At 34.6% G+C, this 19,399-nt stretch overlaps 1 pseudogene; it reads left to right on the top strand.

The window, feature by feature from the left end:
• The window catches only part of LOC103262920, a 29,754-nt pseudogene extending 21,823 nt beyond the window's left edge, over positions 1 to 7,931 (top strand).
• Positions 7,932 to 19,399: the final 11,468 nt, after the last annotated feature.

Raw genomic sequence — 19,399 nt, 5'->3', positions numbered from 1 at the left:
GGTCCTGGGACTGAGAAGATGTTGCCTGTCTCATCACTGACATTGGAGCTTTATTCTAGGTTTCCACGACCAGCCCACTTCACAGATCCTCATGCTTGTGCCTGTCTGCTATTGCAGGTGATGGTATGGGCCAGGTGCCAGGTTGGTGAGGGGAGGCTGTTCTCTGCTGCCTCCTCTCAAGAGAAACCTAAGAGTGGCAGATGATTCTGCATGCCCAGGTCTCCAATCTCAGGACAGTGGGGAATTGCAGTCATCTCCAGAGGAGAGCTCCAGGTGCATGAACCCAAGTCTCCCCTCAGATGGACTTTCACTCACCCACTGGCACACACCCACTCATGAAGAGTTTTTGCAGAGACTCTCACAGGCTGACCTATTCTGTCACCATCTTGCCTGGAATCCCACGCTTCAGCTCCTTACTTGCATGTATGACTGGCTACTCCAGTAGGAATCAGAAAAGGGTTTCCTGACCACTAGGATAACACTGTCATGTTGTACCTCTGCTGCACAAGTAGTCACACAAGGAGTGAGGGTTTGCTGGGGCAACAAATTCCACCCAGTTCCCTCATCTTTGCCTCAGTCAGTCTATGATCAGAATATAAGTGCAGCCAACCCCGGGTCTTCTCACAGCAACTTGCTCCAGACAGAAATCATCTGCCATGATGGAATTTGTCCTTGGGACAAGTGAAAATGTTAGAATTTCCCATTTCCTCTCAGGCTTTTCTAGAGTTCAGCCGCTAACAAGAGTTAAGTTTTCAGAAAATGGCACTGCTGGAGCTGCTGAGGGCTCAATTGTCACACACAGTTTCACATGAGTTTCAGCAGCATAAAATTGTGGATAAGGCAGTTATCTGTAAGAAACTAGAGTCCCCTGAGGCTCAGAGGGCATCCTAAAATTGTGGCAGGAGCCCAAGTCTCCTGAATTCACCTCACTCACCTCCCTTGCTGTGATGGAGGCTTCTTGGGGTTTGTGCTTGTGATCTGGATGAATCTGCCTGATTTCTACCCAGGCTAATTGATTTCTGTCTTCTCCATTGCACTGTGAATCCTGTGGCTTCTCTTATGAATTGTGGAGTGTGCTGCTGGTCTTATCCTGTTCTAAGTTCCTAAGTTTCTAGTTTTAGGGCACCAGAGTGCCCAGTCCTTGGCTTTGTGTTTTACTCTAGCTGAACAATTTGTTCTGTTGCAATCAGAACAAATTTTCTTTTGGAAAAACACTAATGATGGCTTATTCTAAAATTTTGTTAATTCGTTTGAGTATTTATACTAAATTCCATAAAAATCACAATATTCCTACAAAGCAGGTATAGTTTCCATTATTGATTGTGATTACTAAGACTCAGTCTTATAAATGAACTTAGTTTCATAGGTAATAAATGTTAGAGCCAGGATTTGAAATATTGTCTGTTTTGACACTAAAACCATAATTCTTTGAAATACATAATTGTGCATTTCCTTAGACATAATATATTGTTTTCAAGCTGGAAATCTTTTATAAACTCAAGTCTCCTTTCTCACTTTCTACTTTTATCTAATACAAATTATCGACCCACAAATCTACAAAGAAAAAATAGTGCATGGTAAGTGATCAATAAATGGTTACTTCCGTTACTACCTATTATTGTTATTAGAGAAGCATATTTTAGGATTTCATGAGATAGGTCAGATACTATACTTATTTATATGTTTATTTAAATACATAATTATATATCTAATCCTATAAGTCCAATATACTGACATGTGTCTTGTATCAATATACGCAAGACTTGCACTGGGATTCTTTGGCTAATCAAACTTTCATTTTTGTTGAAACAGAGTTGCATTGTTTTGCATTTTTTCACAAGACAATCACCATAACCAAAACTGTGTTTATTTTAAACCAACTCATATAAGAGTGGTTAATTTAATTTCAGTTAACTTTCATCATTGAATTCTTTGTTAGAATTTCTGGCTTATGATGCATGGTTGCATTTTTCTGACTTAGTAGCCGTTAAACCTGACTTTTTAGGTATCCAAATGTCTGCTAGTTATTTAATATTCTTGAATAATGTATTTTCTTCCCTTAAAATAATTAGAGTAAGTTGTTTGTAATCAAGAACCCAAACTGTTCAATATTCAAAAATACTGCTGAATATACAGTAAAGTATCAATGGAACATTCACTGAATAAATTACAGAGTGTCTGGATTTCAGAGCAATTGAAGAAAAACTGAAAATTTCTGGGCTATTTATGTTTTCTTCCAATAAATCAAAACTCTTAAATATCCCCAAACTATCTTTAGAGTTTCTCCAAATTTCTGGTTTCTCAAATATCTGGCCTAGAAAAGAAATAAATTATAAAACTGAAGATACTTACTTCACTTTCTCAAATAAATCTTTCAAATCATTAACTTGTGGCTAATACCCAGTCAGCAAAAAAGAAATGTGCGTTTATGTATTAACAAGTCTCTGCAGTTCTCCTTCAAAGAGTAATACACATAGGTATTGAAGTTTGAATATTCTTCAACAAAGAATGTTTATTCTTAGATGAAGTTAGTTTATTCTTTATGCATTTCATATATTTGCCATGAAAAAATGAATCTTTTTTTTACCATCTTAATAATCCTGATTTTCTCAAAGTGTGACTTGTACATTTTAAAACAACTTAATCAACCATCTATTAAATTATGGCTAAAAAAATCTACCAAATATTTATTTCTTAATTTTTATATAAACTTCTTTCAAATTCAGAACTAAGTGGTAAACTATCAAGTTGATACTGAAAAATGTTCCCCAGGGAGCTTAATTTCCTTGTATAGTCAAATTGGACAAACACGGTTTTTGGTTTTGGGGTTTTGTTTTTTTGCTGTATTTCAAGCATTATTTAGTACGTATCACAAAAATATGCATTATTTAGATACTATAAAAACAAGAAATTCAAAAATTTATCATTCAAAATTCAATTTCTCCCACTACAAAGCAATTCCTTTTGAATTTAAATGATAAATAAAATATATTAGGCATAATACAGTTAAACAAAAATTACATTTGAAATAGCAGCATCACACACTTTAATACTCTTTAAAGATAAACATGTATTCCTTAAGCAAAGTTATCATATAGAGTAAGTATGGACAGGCAGATATTTTAAGATAATAGAAGATTATTATTTTCAAAATATGTCATAAAGAGAATTATTTTAAGTGATATTAGATTTTTATTCATAATTAGAGTTATTGTATACTTTTCTTAATATTCCATTTTAAGAGGAGAAGCCACTTATTTTTTGTACATTTTTATCATATTCAGTGACTGTATAATTGTCCACACATCAGGTTTATCAAGAAAATAATGGGGTAATAAATACTGAACTTGAACAAATTCTTAAGATTTCATTTTCTTCCCTTTTATTCACCTGTTATCCAAATGTGAACTGTGTTAAAAGAGAGCAAGAGAGCGAGCATATTTCAGAACATTGTCATCTTCCTAAAACCTTCCTGGTTGGCAATATACTGCATACTAAAATACACTAAGGACATTTCCCAGGGGAAAGTGACATTTAATCCCCTGCCAGCACTATGAGCAAATGCTGTCATTGCAGCATTCACAGGAGTACGAGTCTATTTCTTCTCAAAAGATTCCTCACTAATACATATGAAATGCATCTTGACACTCTCTCTTTGAGAAATACTCTTTCGCTAAAATACTCAGAAGGTGGCCCAGTGGGTGATCTTTTCTGAGTTGCACTGACTGTTAAGAAAACAATCAGAAAATCACCCCTAGAGTTTCTGATGCTTAGGAGTTCACTCATGTGAACATATAGTGTCTCAGTGGTGTATCATTTTATCATCCTAATAGAAACTTGATAAATTTAATAGAAAATTTTAAAATGTTTTTCTAAGTCCAGTTCTGCTCTAAGAGATACTTATGATGCAAAAAAAGGTATATGACAATTTTTTTCTGAAAATGATTGAAAAAATCTAAATTTACCTGACAGTAGTTGTATACATCAAAAAGTTAGAAAAGAGAAAAGAGATGGAAAAATAATGAATATCATGAAAAATAATGAATATCATGAAAAGGAAAGAAAATATATAATAGGAGAAAACAAAGGCTGCAAATGAGATAAAATAAAAATGGGAAGGAACGTATAACACTATATTAAATAGTTGAAAAATCTTAATACTGATAACATTGATTACACATTTCAAGATGATCTATAATGAGGTGAATAACTCAGTTTTCCTGTAACAGTCACTATTATAACCTTTTCCAGATGTTTTTGTAATGTACTTATATGTGTTTGTTAAAATAGGGTAAGAATTCTTTGAAAGCAGGAACCTTATTTTGTGTTTCCTCAGATTTTTGTAACATACAGTTTCTGTACCATAAAAATAACTTTATATTAAATGTTGAAGTTTAAAACATCAAAATAAAGGTGATACATATCTTGTAAATTTTTCATAAAATGGATAATATTAAAATATATATATATACACCCTCACTATTCCTCTAATTCATTCTACGGTGCATTAGAAGTTGATTGCTTTTCCACAAAATAGAATGTTGGAAAAAAAATCTTCATTTTATAACACATATTTAAAATTAATTTTTGTTGTGAATTTTTGCCTTGGTAATGATCTTTGAAAACTGAAATAGATGGTTAACAGAAATACTTGCTGTGCTTCTAAGTTAGCAGTTGACTATAGATCAATTCTACTCAAATCAATTCAGGCCCTTTGGCACACTTTCACTAAATATCATATGGTTAAAAATTTAAGATATGTTGAGCCAGCCATAGAGAAGACAATATTTCAGTATGAACTGCCCTTAAGATGTTATTGGCATGTAATTATAAAATACATAATAAATGAAAAAATAAATATTAACATAATAATTGCATAAAATTCTCAGTAGAAAAAAAATGGGATTTTTAAATAAGTCTAGAGTAAGCTCTATAATTATTAATGACTGAGATATATGCTACAAAGATAGTTCAAATAGAAATAAACTCATTAATGTCTGCTTCAGAAGGAAGCATGTTCCTGGTCATGGTGGTTCCATGTTCTGCTGCAAGTTTCCTACCAACACAAATGTTGGAAGGATATGTCTGCAGTGGGAAGAAAATGGGACCAGAATTTGACCAGGAGTCTTTTCATGAGTATTATTATATATATTACTTCTATCCATGCCCTAACAATTGATATTCTCTCTTAAGAACTTATTTTTATTATAATTAAAATTTCAGAGCATAGTTATTGATTATTCAAGACCTGTAAGATTTTTTCCTAGATGCAAGAAATAAAACGGTACATTCAGTCATTCTGGTTATTTATCCACTCAATCACACAAAAAAGTGAACATTTGTAATATATTCCTGGAACTATGCTAGATAATGAGAATACAACAGTAGTAAAACATAAGCCAATTTCTTTAAGACTTAAATAAAACAAGTTCCTTTTATTAGTAGAAGGCAGTATGATTCAGTGGAAAGCACATAGCCTGTGGAAATAGAAAAATTTGCCTTTTATCTTTGAACTATTTTACCTACTTCAGTTGTGATATAGATCTATTAAATGTAACCAGAGTGTTTTTTCATCTTTAAAATCGATACAAAGTCCAATTCATGGTACGGCTGTGAAAATCAAATAAGGTACTCTGAAAATCTAGTACAGTGTCTTATCCATTACAATCATGTAATTACCGATTATATTCTCATCATAAATGCCACAGAATTCCTACCAGTGCTATTATGAATACATTTTGTATCAAGGGTAAAAATGTTGTTTATGAGTTCTTATATTATGCATTATTTAGTCTCCTAAAATTGTTTTCCTTCAAATGAAAAATATCATGTTTGCTATCTACCTCTAGCTAGATGTAAGACTCTTCTTATAATCTGACAACTCAGGAAAACATAGTTTTCCTCTGAAATTTGATTAGGTTACATTTTGGAATGAAAAACTTTATTTTAATGTATTAGTACAACATTCTGTAATTGTATAAGTGTCAAGATCTATAGATTACTATCCCATTTATCAGCTATGAGTAGATATTATTTGTAGGAAAGATAGGCATTAAATGTTAGGAAAAAAATACAGATATTTCAATTTAAAGATACCATAAAAAAATGGAATGGAGTCTACAAACCAATTTTTACTTGTTTTTGAAAAAGTATAAATAAAGACAGGAGAACAGAGAAGAACACTGAAGAAATGAACATGTATGGGGATTTCATATATGTTAGACATGATAACACTTATGAATTACATATATATATAAAACATAGGAATGTTTTACATATATAGTTAAATCAGGCTACTAAAGATATAAAGTACTCAATATTGCTCTTAATTTGCTACGATAAGATTTCTCACGCAAAACCTGCAGTTGCAGATTATGCATTTACAACACTAAAGCCTGAACTTGGAAAGATCATGTACAAAGATTTCAAACAGATATCAGTAGCTGATCTTCCAGGTTTAATATAAGGGGCACATATGAACAAAGGAATGGGTCACAAATTCCTCAAACATATAGAAAGAACTAGACAACTACTTTTTGTTGTTGATATTTCTGGTGTTCAGCTTTCTTCTCAAACTCGGTACAGTACTGCTTTTGAAACAATAATACTGCTTACAAAAGCTGGAGTGCAATGGTACCATCGTAGCTCACTGCAGCTCAGACTTCTGGAAGCTTCAAGCAAATCTTCTGCCACTTATCTGTTCTTTTGTTTGTGCTTTGATGTCATATTTATGAAACTGTTATGTAGTTCAAGGTCACAAAGATTTACTCCTAAATACATTACTTTTTCTGAGAATACTACAGGAGTTGGAGTTGCACAAAGAGGAACTTCAGACAAAACCTGCACTCCTGGCAGTTAATAAAATGGACTTGCCAAATGCCCAAGATAAATTTCATGAATTGATGAACCAACTCCAGAATCCTAAAGATTTTCTGCATTTATTTGAAAAAAAAAACATGATTCCAGAGAGGACTGTGGCGTTCCAGCATATTATCTCCATATCTGTACTTTCTGGCAAAGGAATAGAAGAATTAAAGAACTGCATCAGAAAATCATTGGATGAACATGCCAACCAGGAAAATGATGCATATCATAAGAAACAGTTGCACAATTTATGGATTTCCAATACACTGTCTTATAGTGAGCCATCATCAAAGTGCGCTGTTACTAGTTCCAGAATGAATTTAAGTCTATTAAGAAGTAGTATTGATGGAATACTATTTAGCCTTACAAAGAGGAAAATCCTGAAATTTGCGACAACATAGGGGAAACTGGAGGACATCGTTAAGTGAAATAAACCTGGCACAGAAAGACAAATATTGTATGATTTTACTCATATATGGAATCAAAAAAAGTTGAATTCAGAATCAGAGTAGAATGGTAGTTACCAGGTACTGAGGGCAGGTGTAGGGTTTTGGTGAGATGTTGGTCAAAGGATACAAAATTTCAGTTAGCAGGAATAAATTCAAGAAATTAAAAAAAAAAAAAGAAGAAGATAGGCACTTGAGTATGAATGATTAAAAAAAAACACCATAATATTCAAGCCAAGTCACATGATGAGTAATTAATAGAGTCACATTTTAAACCCAGGACTGTGAGTCTAGAATCTTTATTCTGAGAAGATTGCTGCTCTGTAACAAAGTAACAGGTTTTGACAAGGACAAAAATAAAGAAATAGAGCTAATGTTATTGCATAACTATGTAAATTTCTACTGCCTCAAATACCATTTGCAGTCTTGCTAACCATAGATTCATCTTTTATTCGACTCATGGAAGAAAACATTTAATTCTAAAGTTTATATCTGGGAAGTGTTTTTCATGTATGGTAGTGTGCTAAATTACTACTTCCCCCCCCCACAGTAATACAAATTGTAAGGTTTTATTTTTAATTATTTTTAGAAATAGCTACAGACCAACTAATGTCTATGTAACTTCTGAGACTTACACTTTCCCCTATAGTTGACAGCACTTGTATCAGGTTTTATATAATACAATGACCAATGTAAAATGCATCAGGCCAATTTGAGTAATTTTTTTCTTAATGAGTCAGTTAAAAGGGCCAAAACCTTAATTGGAAAGGAGAGAAACTTTGGGTGCTTTGCTTGCTATTGTTCAATATTTCTGGATGATTAAAAAAGCTGTAGAAAAGCTTATCTATCAGAGTCTTCAGAAAGCTGGTCTCAGACTCAATTTCTTTCCTTCCAATTCTAATTGCTAATTCATGTGTAAATACTAATCCACCTCAAGAAGTGACAATAAATGTTATCCGATATAATGTGCATGATGTGTGGTGAACTAAAGCTCTGTAATATGTTCAAAGATCAACAATGGCTTACTCTGTATTAGCACATTTTCCTCCTCTATTAAGAGCAAAGGAAAACAGCTAAGGCTAGGTTTATGGTACATTGGCTCCTTATAATTTGTGCTGATATCTTTCTGTCAGCATTATTTCCTTGGGTTTATCATTTGCAGCAAACAGATTAGTAAAATCTATTAGCTAGAGTCTAGTAACTACAATCAAATTATCTTTGACCAGAGAAATAAACACGCAAGAGATCATTTACTATTAACAGGGTCTAAGAGTTCTGTAAAGAGAAAACCCAGGATATTATTGCTTAGGGGAGTTATGCCAAAAGTTCTAAAAATTGATTTCCAAGAGTCAATTTTTTCTTATCAAAGCTATGCAAATATTTTTGGTAGGAAATCTATTTGACTCCCAGTATTTGGGAAGCAGAGAAGTCCAAGCCTAATAATCAAAAGCCTGGGTTGGTGCTTGGTGGTTGTGGAAAGTGGTAGGAATCAGTGCAGTGAGGTTATGATCCGATATGAATTTCTACATACTCTGGAATGACATGAGTCAGTCAACTCTCTATAACTGTCTTTCCATGATGAAAAAAAGTGATCCAAAGTGTTCTTTCATATTTATGCTCCAAAGTTCAATGCATTAGACACATTTAAAAAAAAAAAAACACAATGTTTTCTCTCCTTTGACATGTATTCAGAATCTCCTATTATACAATTTCAAATGGAGTTTCTCCAAAAGTCTCTTGTCCTATAATTTTTAAAACAGACACTTGGCTATTTATGTTCCAAGAAATGGTATTTTAGATTATTAGATTGTTATATGGAAATTTCCATAAATATACCCAGAAGAACTCAAATCATTCTACAGAAAAGATGCTTACATATGCATGTTTATTGCAGCTCTATTCACAAGAGCAAAAACATGGAATCAACCATGCTGCTCACTGAAATTGGACTGGATTTTTAAAATGTGTACATATACATGGTGGAATATTATGCAGCCATAAAGAAGGACAAACATATGGACTTCGCAGTAACTTGGATAGATTTAAAGTCTATTTTACTTAATGATCTATCACTGACAAATAACTGAGTACCACATGTTCTCACTCATAAGTGAACCCTGAACATTTACTATAATATTATAAGAAAGTAATTGGAAGTAGTAGAATTCTGCTGAGGTGGGGAAGGGGCACATAACATCAATAAGGGTACCTGATCTCAAACCAGGCAAAGTGGGGACCAAAGTGAGGTTCAAACTTTACTTGTACAATGTCCGCTTGTATACCTAATCCTGAATTGTACCCCACATCTTAAAAAAAAAGTATATATATATAGTAAATATATATATATTTACACACACACACACACAAAGCTATGTTAAAAAACAAACAACAAAAAAATTCAAGGCTTAGAAATAAGTGGTAAACTTTTAATAATTTTAAATCTACTATTTATGTGCTTTTAGCTTGAAAGTTGAAGTTGTATTGTGTAATATTTTATGAAGCATAGTTTTTTCAACCTGATAATGTAATTCCTTATATAAAATGAAGACACTTTAGAATTTAGCCCAAATATTTGTTTTCAGGCTTTAGGGATAAAATAAAAGCTTTCTAATAACTTCAATTTTTCCTCAAATAAAAGGCTTAAAATCATTTTGACACTCAAAATAGAAAATTCACCTTGTATTGTAATTTGATGGGGACGTGTTGGTTGTGTCTGCTAATACTATTTCTGACAGTAATTAAAATATTGCCCTTCTTATGTTGAAGAATATTACTTGATTATCAAGAGATATACATTTGGATAAAATTTAGATACAAGATCAATGGCAGGATAAATCTTTTGTTAGTTTATTATGTCAACAATTGTAAGAAAGGTGGTAAAAATGCTATCTTAATGACATTTATTTTTGTCATCAGTGTTTAGATAATATTCAATATGGAAAATGAATTCTGAAAAATCTACTTAATCTGTTTCATCTGAGTCTTGGGAATCCAAAAACTCAGGCATAGGAAAACTCAGCAATGAACAGTTTCTTCCTAACATTTATTGAATTTAGGACTAAAGCAAAAGATGTATTTTATTTTATGATAAGAAACTTTTCTAGCCGGGCTTGGTGGCTCAGCCTGTAATCCGGCGCCTTTGGGAGGCTGAAGTGAGTGGATTGCCTGAGCCTGAGGGTTCAAGACCCGCCTGGGCAGGCACAACCTTATCTCTACAATAAAATCAAAAAATTAGCCGGGCGTGGTAGCGTGCCTGTAATTCCGGCTACTTGGAAGGCTGAGGCGGAAGGATCACCGGAGCCCAGCAGGTCGAGGCTGCAGTGGCCGGGAGCGGCCATTGCACTTCAGTCTGGGTGACAGAGTGAGACTCCAATTCAAAAAATAAATAAATAAATAAATAAACTTTTCCATATTTTCCTAAATTCTGTTATTTTTCTCTTCTCAAAGCATCATAGACAAAATAAGTCAATAGATATACATTTTTGTATAATTATACATATATATGCATATATCATATATTAAAGTTTGTGTCCAAATAATGTAGGTTTCTCGCTAAAAAGAAATATGACAGATCCAACCGAAGTTAACATACTCTATATCTCAGGAAATTAGAGTTAAGGAATCTACATTTCATAAGCTCCATAGGTGACTTGCTTACTCTTAACAAATTTGAGGTCCTCCAGGATAAATATTTTTAAAAGGGTTTTTCAGTTTTGCTATAACTAGCTACTTAGCTCACCTTCTCTGATTCTCACATAAAAAGTACTCACACATTATTGATGCTCAAACCAATCACATGCAGTTGTGGGCGTTAGTTTGTTTCCACTTATTCTTCTGACTATTGTATTCATGATTTCACATTTTCCCAGCTACTACTTTAGGTGTATCACAAAAATTTCGAGTGTTTTCATTGTTATTAAATTCTAAGTATTGTGTCATGCTTTCTGAAAGCTCCTTGATATGTAACTCAAAATGCTGTTTCAAATAGGAACCATTTTCAAGTAGTTGTTAGAAATAGCTGAAATAATGTTATTGCTATAGCACCTCAAAAATATTAAAGTTTAAATAAAGTTTTGGCTGTCGCATGCAATCTCAAAGACAAATCTACCCATGATTTTTATGGAACAATGAGCTAAAACTTAAAAAACAAGTATGGAAAAATGAATTCTTAGAACAGACAAACATTTTTTTATTTATTATTTATTTATTTATTTATTTATTTTTTGAGTTGGAGTCTCACTCTGTCGCCCAGACTGGAGTGCAGTGGCCGCTCCCGGCCACCGCAGTCTCAACCTGCTGGGCTCCAGCGATCCTTCTGCCTCAGCCTCCCGAGTAGCCGGAATTACAGGCATGCGCTACCACGCCCGGCTGATTTTTTGATTTATTGTAAAGATGAGGTCTCGCTGCCCAGGCAGGTTTCCAACCCGCGGGCTCAGGCAATCCACTCACCTCAGCCTCCCAAAGGCGCGGGATTACAGGCTGAGCCACTGAGCCCGGTTTATCTCTTCTTTTATTTATGTTTGAGGCAGATTTAGTAAGTGACAGGTAAAAACATTTTTGAGCAGATAATTGACTTTTTAATTACTGGTCATATCTGATTTTCACTGTGGTTTCTTCAGGGAAGAGAACAAAACTGAACAAAACTAGATGAAGTATTTTCTAGCATGCTGAAGTACTAGTAATAAGATTATAACCATATTTTAGAATTCTCTCAATTTATATACTTGTAATCTGAAATCCAGTCAGCTGGGCACAGTTTTATTTTATTGAAAATCAGCCATATAGTAATAATCACAATGTAGTAACCACACCATTGTTAAATGTCAATTAATTTCTAAACACTATCCCTTCTGAACTCCACTGATTCCCTCACTCCTGATTTCCCTGATCCTGTATGAGATTACCAGTTTGATGTTGCAGAGAGATTGTTCCATGGAAGTTCACTATTCCCTTGCACTGAAAAAGAGATGAATTCCATTTTTGTTTCAATTATTGTAGATGGTCTCTGCCTTTAATTTTAGCAAAACTGTGTTAACTATCTAGTCCCCTAAATTTTAAGGGACCAAATCCCTATTTGACTTTTCTATTGTGATAAATGGAGTATATTTTTGTTTAAGCAATCATTAAGAAAGAAAATTTAAATATGACACACATACATACACAATTAGGTCCATAGCAATAACACATTAATTCTCTTTTCCAACTATAATAAAATATTAGAGGCAATTGTTAAAAAAATAAAAAGTTGAATACCATATTATTATATCCAGAGTTATCTGTAAATATTAGCTTTAAAACTTGTTTCTACTTGGGACACCAGGATAGAAAAAACGACCAAGGTAATTTATCTTTGAGAATAATTTATCTCTGTTTTGGAAGTAGGGAGTGCTAAACCATAATTTCCTGTTGGGATTATTTTCTTTGGAAGATATATCTTCTGAAAGAAAATCTGAAGGCCAGTATCATCTGTTAAATACACCATAGATTGATACAGAAGCCACAACCACTCTGTATATAAACCTCTGTCCATCATACTGAATATTTGATACTTACCCAGGGACATGTATACATGATGAACATGTGTATGGTTTCTGGGAAGAACAATAATTATCTGTGGGCAGTGGTGTGTAAGAGGTTGGAAGGGAGATTTATAACTTCCATTGGAGGGAGTCTGTGCTTTTTCATAAATTATTTATATGATATTACTGAGATGCTTCCATGTATCATAATCAAGCAGGCTATATTATGGCTATTAGAAGCACAAACCACATATAACTTATTGTACAAAATAAATCTAGGAATAAAAAGTGAGGAGCATCCAGAGTCTAGTATAGCTTTAGAATAATCACTCTAGAGACATCTATGTGGACTTTTATATCTGACTTTGGAGGAAAACCATAAACTATATTAGCAAATGTACTGCTCACATTTTAATTCATGTTTCTTTATCAGGTACTTGATAGGAAAACAGCCATACACTTATTTCTTGAAATCTATGCTTCCAATGAAGAAATAAAATTAAAAAATAAAACCTCAGAATGAGAAAACAAAGACAGTTATGTTTTATTGTCTATTGGAAAAAAAAATTCATGTATGTTCTCAATTCATTCTCACAGCCATCTAGAATGTAACTTTTGGAATTTGCATAAATGTAATAAAAAGGAGAAACAAAAAAGTAGGCCTGATAAATATGATAAAGATAAAAGGAGTAGTGACATCAATAAAAATGGTGGTGTATGGAACTACAAAAATCCTCTCCTCTATTAAAGCAATGAAAACAAGGGCAAAAGAATTCAGAATCAACTTTTTCAGAAGTCAGTAAGTTAACTAAAGCCTTGCAACAATCCATGGACAGTTTATTAGAAACACAAAAAGACTAACTCTCAATAAGAAAAGCAAGCTTTATAGCCTTTTAACTAGTTCCATTTCTATGCTCTCCTCTAAGGACTGGGATAGCCATGGAAACCAAAATCCTACAACCATAGTGATGACCACAAACCATACAGCCACATGAGGGGGCAAAAGAGGGTTAGAATGCCCTCAACATCACATCCACAGAGGATTATCCTTATCTGATGTCTCTGGTTCCCTGAAAGACCTTAGAGAAAGACTCTTTATTTGACCTGATGCAGAGCTAGCCCATTGACAGCAGGTTTTCCCCAGGGACATTTCTGAAAAACAATAATAGTCAATGGCAATTTGTGTACATCCTGGCTGCCTGCAGAGGTAGGTGACAGTTAGGGAAAAATAATAGATTTACAAACATCAAAAAGTTTTAAAGAGAATGCTAAGAAATGAAATGACCATAGAAAGGTTTGAAAATCTAACATAGATAATCTTGAAGGTCATGTACATGTGTGCGGTTGTGCATATGCACAACGTAGTTCTTATGTTGAAGAGAGATAGGTAAATGATCTAAGCTCCCACTTCTGTTAGCACTGAGGCTCTGTGCAAGTGAAGGCTGACATGGAGTCGTTAACCTCCCGGTCTAATATTGGAGCTGGGCCTCAACATGCATACAACAGAGCCTCTTGGCAAAGATGACTTCTAAAAAAAATTTGTCTAATCACTATCTGACCACTAATCTAACTGAAAATAGTCAGAACTAGTTCAGACTAGACAGTGAACAAACAAACAAAAATAACAACACAAATCAGCAGCAACAAACTATAGGGAGGCAGCCTCTATGCAAGAAGGCTAGAATATCTTTAGAGACAGAAGGGGTGAGTGAAAATGACAGTTTTTCTTCTTTGTAAACCTCATGTTGTCCTCTGCAATCTCAGCCAAGGGAGAGAGAGCCCAGGAATTCCTCTCCCCCAGCCCTCTTCACCCCTCACACACTGCCAGGCACAAAGGACTTCCTGGAGTGGAGAAAGGCAGTGGTGGGTCCCACATGGAACCCAGGAAACCCCAGTTTCCAGGACATACATGCTGGAGTCAGCAAATTCCTCATGGAGAGCCTCAATAGGAAACACCATGCCACAAGGAATACTACCCACTTCCCCTCCCCAGCACCCAGCCGCGATTACATTTAGGAACATTTCTCTAGCGCTAGGCCAAGGTTACAGACGTGTCTTGCACTCAGAAGGCCACCATTGTTGTTACAGTCCTTCCCATGGAGCAGGGGAGAATCTAAGAGGCAGCATGTTGCTGCACAGTACTGCAGTGGCAATGGCCCTGCTCACCCACAGACAGAAGAAAAAATAACAATGCCCCATTGCTTCCCTTCTACCCCTGGGTGAAAGCAGCAGTGCTGTCCAGATGGGAGGAGGTCAATTCACATCCCAAAGATCACCTAAGCCAGAGTAGAACCACAGGGCCATGCCTAGCCACCTGAAAACCCTGCTGACATACAAGCAATCTGGGGAGAAGCTTCCCTCATAACCTTCCCTGAAGTAGGGGAAGGTATCATAAAGAGAAGAATAATCCCATCCTGTTTCTTCCATCTGGCACCAATAAAGTAACTTCAGATGGTCTCCCCTTAGAGCATCATTCTTTCTGCCACTGCTGCCCCCAACATCTGCCAACCACAGTTGGACCCAGAGGAGGGAGGACAGCAACAGTAGAAACCTTATCTAAATGAAAACAAAACAAATAATAAAAATAGAAGAGTCTACCTTTGCAAATGAGGAAGAACCAGTGAAAAAAAATTGCATTCCCTAAAGCCTTGAGTTTACACCCATAAAAGGACTTCCCAGATTCCAAGAAATGGAATCTATTCAGAATGGCCTGGCCCTGCTAACAGACATGGAATACAAACTATGGATTGCAAAGACAGTCAAGGAGAGCCATGAGAAAATGAATGCACAGATCAAGGCAACGATAACAGCGCAGGAAGTGAAAGCTGAACTGGATAATATAATAAAGGTCCATTATGAACTCCTGGAACTAAATAATTCTTTCCAATAATTTCAAAGCAAAATGAAAAAACCTGAACAGCAGAATCAACCAGACAGAGAAAGAATCTCAGTGCTTGAGGATCAAACTATTGAACTAACCCTGTCTGACAAAAACAAGGGGAAAAGGTTTAGGAAAAGTGGGCAAAGCCTATAAAAGGTTTGGGATTATGTAAGGAGACCAAATCTATGGTTGATTGACATCTCTGAGAGACAAGGGAGAACACCCTGAAGCAAGCCTTCCAAGAAAATTTTTCCTATCTCTCCAGAGAAGCCACCATGAAGACGCAGCAGATCTAGAGAACTCCTGCAATGTACTACACAAGAAGACCATCCCTAAGACACATAATAATCCATCTCCACTAGATGAGAATGAAAGAAACAATTCTAAAGGTAGCTAGAGAGAAGAGAAAGACTACCCACTGAGAAAAACTCATCAGAATTGCAGCAGACTCCTCAGTAGAAACCCTATAAGCCAGAAGGGACTAGAGCTTCATTTTTTAAATCCTTAAAGAAAAGAAATTCCAGCCAAGAATTTCCTACCTCACCAAGTTAAACTTTAATAAAAGAGAACTAAAATCCTGCTCAAACCTCCAATACCTAATAGAATATGCCACTTCTAAATCAACCTCTCTGGAGATGCTTAGAAAGTTTCTAAGCACAGAATAGAAAAAATGATTTCACCTATTACAAAAGCACAGACAAGCACAGAGTCTACAAACCACACAAGTCAACCACAAAACCTAAAAAAAAAAGCAGTCTTTTAACGGCATTAGGGCAGGAACAAATCCACACATATTGACAATTAACTATAATGTGAATGGACTGAACATACTACCCAAAAGGCATAGAGTGGCAAATTGGATAAAGAAGCATGATCCATTCTTCTACTGCCTCCAGAAAACTCATCTCACATACTGAAAGTAAAGGATTGAAAGGAGTGAAAAAAGATCTTCCAGGAAAATGGAAAACAAAAGAACAGAAGCAAACATTGTTATATCAAACAAAACAGACTTTAAAAGTAAAAGTTAAAAAAAATACTGAAGGACACTACATAATGATAAAAGCTTGAATCCATCAGTAAGAAATATCCATCTTGCATATATATACACCCACCATAGGAGCACCCAGATTTATAAATAAATTGCTAATTAAACTAAGAGAAGACAAAGACAGCTATACAAATATAGTTGGAGACTTAATACTCTTCTGACATTCTTAGACAGATTATTGAGGCAAAAAAAAAACTAACAAGGAAATCAGGAACTTTAACTCAGCACTCAACTAATTGGACTTAATGGATATCTATACAACACTTCACTAAACAATGACAGAATATATAGTCTCCTCATCAGCACATGAAACATGCTCCAAGATTGACAACATTCTCAGACATAATTCAAGCATGAAAAATTTCAAAAGGTCAATGTCATATCAAGCATCATCTCAGACTACAGTGGAATAAAAATGATTATTATCAACAACAGAAATCCCTGAAAACTCCCAAATACATGGAAATTAAACATTCTGCTTCTGAACTACTTTAAGGTTAACACAGAAATCAAGATGGACATTTTTAAAACAGCAGTCTTAGAAACAAATGAAAACAAAGAGACAATACACCAAAATCTTTGGGAGATCATGAATCAGTGCTGACAGGGAAGTTTATAACACTGCATGCACATACCAAGAACATAGAAGGATCTCAAGTAAACAGTTTAATGTGGCACGTAAGGGAGCTGGAGAGAAAAGAGCAATCCAATCTTAGAATTGGTAGAAAAAAATGAAAATTATTAATGTAAAGTCACAGTTGAACTGAGAGACCCAAAAATTTATACAAGAGATTAACAAGATGAAAAAATCTAGTTTTTGAAAGGATAAATAAGATTGATCATGGCCATATGGAGACTGAGAGAGAAAGAGAATTTAAATAAACACAATTTGAGTTGAAAAAAGCGACGTTATTACTGACCTTGAAGAAATACAAAAGCTTATCTGAAATTACTACAAACACCTATATGCATATAAATTAGAAAATCTAGAGGAAATGGAGGAATTCCTGGCATCACACAACCTCACAAGATTGCAACAGGAAAAATTACAACCCTAAACAGACAAAAATCTAAGAAGTCGATACAGTAATATGACATCCTTCATCAACAAAGTCCTGGACCAGATGGCTTCTCTTCTGAATTATACAAGACATACATGGAAAAACTGATGCCAATCTAATTGCAAGTATTCTAGGCAGTGCAGAAGAAAGGAATTCTCCTAAGCTCATTTTGTGAGGTCAATATCATCCTGATATCCTCAAATGGCAAAGACACAACAAGGAAAGAAAACTACAGGCCAGTTTACCTGATGAGCATAGATGCAAAAATTTGCAACAAGATTCTAGCAAATTTCATCCAACATTTCAAGAATCATCCATCATGACCAGGTGGGCTTTAGTCCTGAGATACAAGGCTGGTTCAACATACATAAAAGGAATTTATCACATAAACAGTTGTAAAACCAAAAACCACATGATTATCTGACTAGACACAGAAAAAGCATTCAATAAAATACAACATCCCTTCTTGATAAAAATCCTCAAACATCCAGACATCAAAGGAACATTCCTCAAAATAATAAGAGTTGCCTATAACAGACTTGTAGCCAATATCATGCTTAGTGGGCAGATGTGGAAAGCATTCCTCCTAAGAACTGTAACAAGACAAGGATGCACACTCTCATGCTCCTACTTAACACAGTACTGGAAATCCTTGCCCTAGCAACCAGGCAAGAAGAAATTAGGGGTATCAAAACAGAAAAAGAGGAATTTAAATTATCCCTCTTTGCAGATGATATGATTCTATACCTTCTCACATTGGTAAACAACATCAGTAGTGTTTCATAATACAAAATAAATGCACAAAAAACAATTGCATTTCTCTATACCAATAACAAGCAGGCTGATAACCAAATAAAAAAACACAATCCCATTCACAATGACCACACAAACACAAAAATATCTTGGCATCCATCTAACCAAAGAGGTGGAAGACCTTTTTACAATGAGAACTACAAAACATTGTTCAAAGAAATCAAGGGTGACACAAATAAATTTTAAAAATTTCATACTCATGAATTGGAAGAATCAATGTTATCAAGATGTCTATCTTACTCAAGGAAATTTACAAACTCAATGCTGACCTTGTGAAACTACTAGCATAATTTTTTCAGACCTAGAAAAGACAAAACAGAAATTCATGTGTAATCAAAGAAAAAAAAATGAATCACTAAAGCACTCCCCAGCAAAAATAACAAGACTGGAGGCATCATGCTTCCAGACTTCAAACTTTACTATAAGGCTACAGTAACACAGACAAATGGTACTGCTACAAAAGTAGACACGTAGATCAATATGTCTATAAAACAGATAATCTGAAAATAAAATCACAGATCTTCAACCAACTCATCTTTGACAAAGCCAACAGCAACAAAAAAAATTGGAGAAAAGTAACCTTATAAAGCAAACGGTGCTGGGAAAAACTGGTTAACCAGGTATAAAAGGACAAAGCTGAATCTTCTACCTATCACCATGTACAAAAAGTTAACTCAAAATGAATTGAGGACTTAAATGTGAGACTCCAAACTATAAAAATCTTGGAAGAAAACTTAGGGAACATCCTTCTCGACATTGGAGTAGGC

The sequence above is a fragment of the Carlito syrichta genome, unplaced genomic scaffold (assembly GCF_000164805.1).
Source record: "Carlito syrichta isolate Samal-C Ts95f unplaced genomic scaffold, Tarsius_syrichta-2.0.1 Scaffold304660, whole genome shotgun sequence".
NCBI classification, from domain to species: domain Eukaryota; kingdom Metazoa; phylum Chordata; class Mammalia; order Primates; family Tarsiidae; genus Carlito; species Carlito syrichta.
Note: the sequence above shows the minus strand (reverse complement) of the source record. Positions and strands in the feature narration are given on the sequence as shown.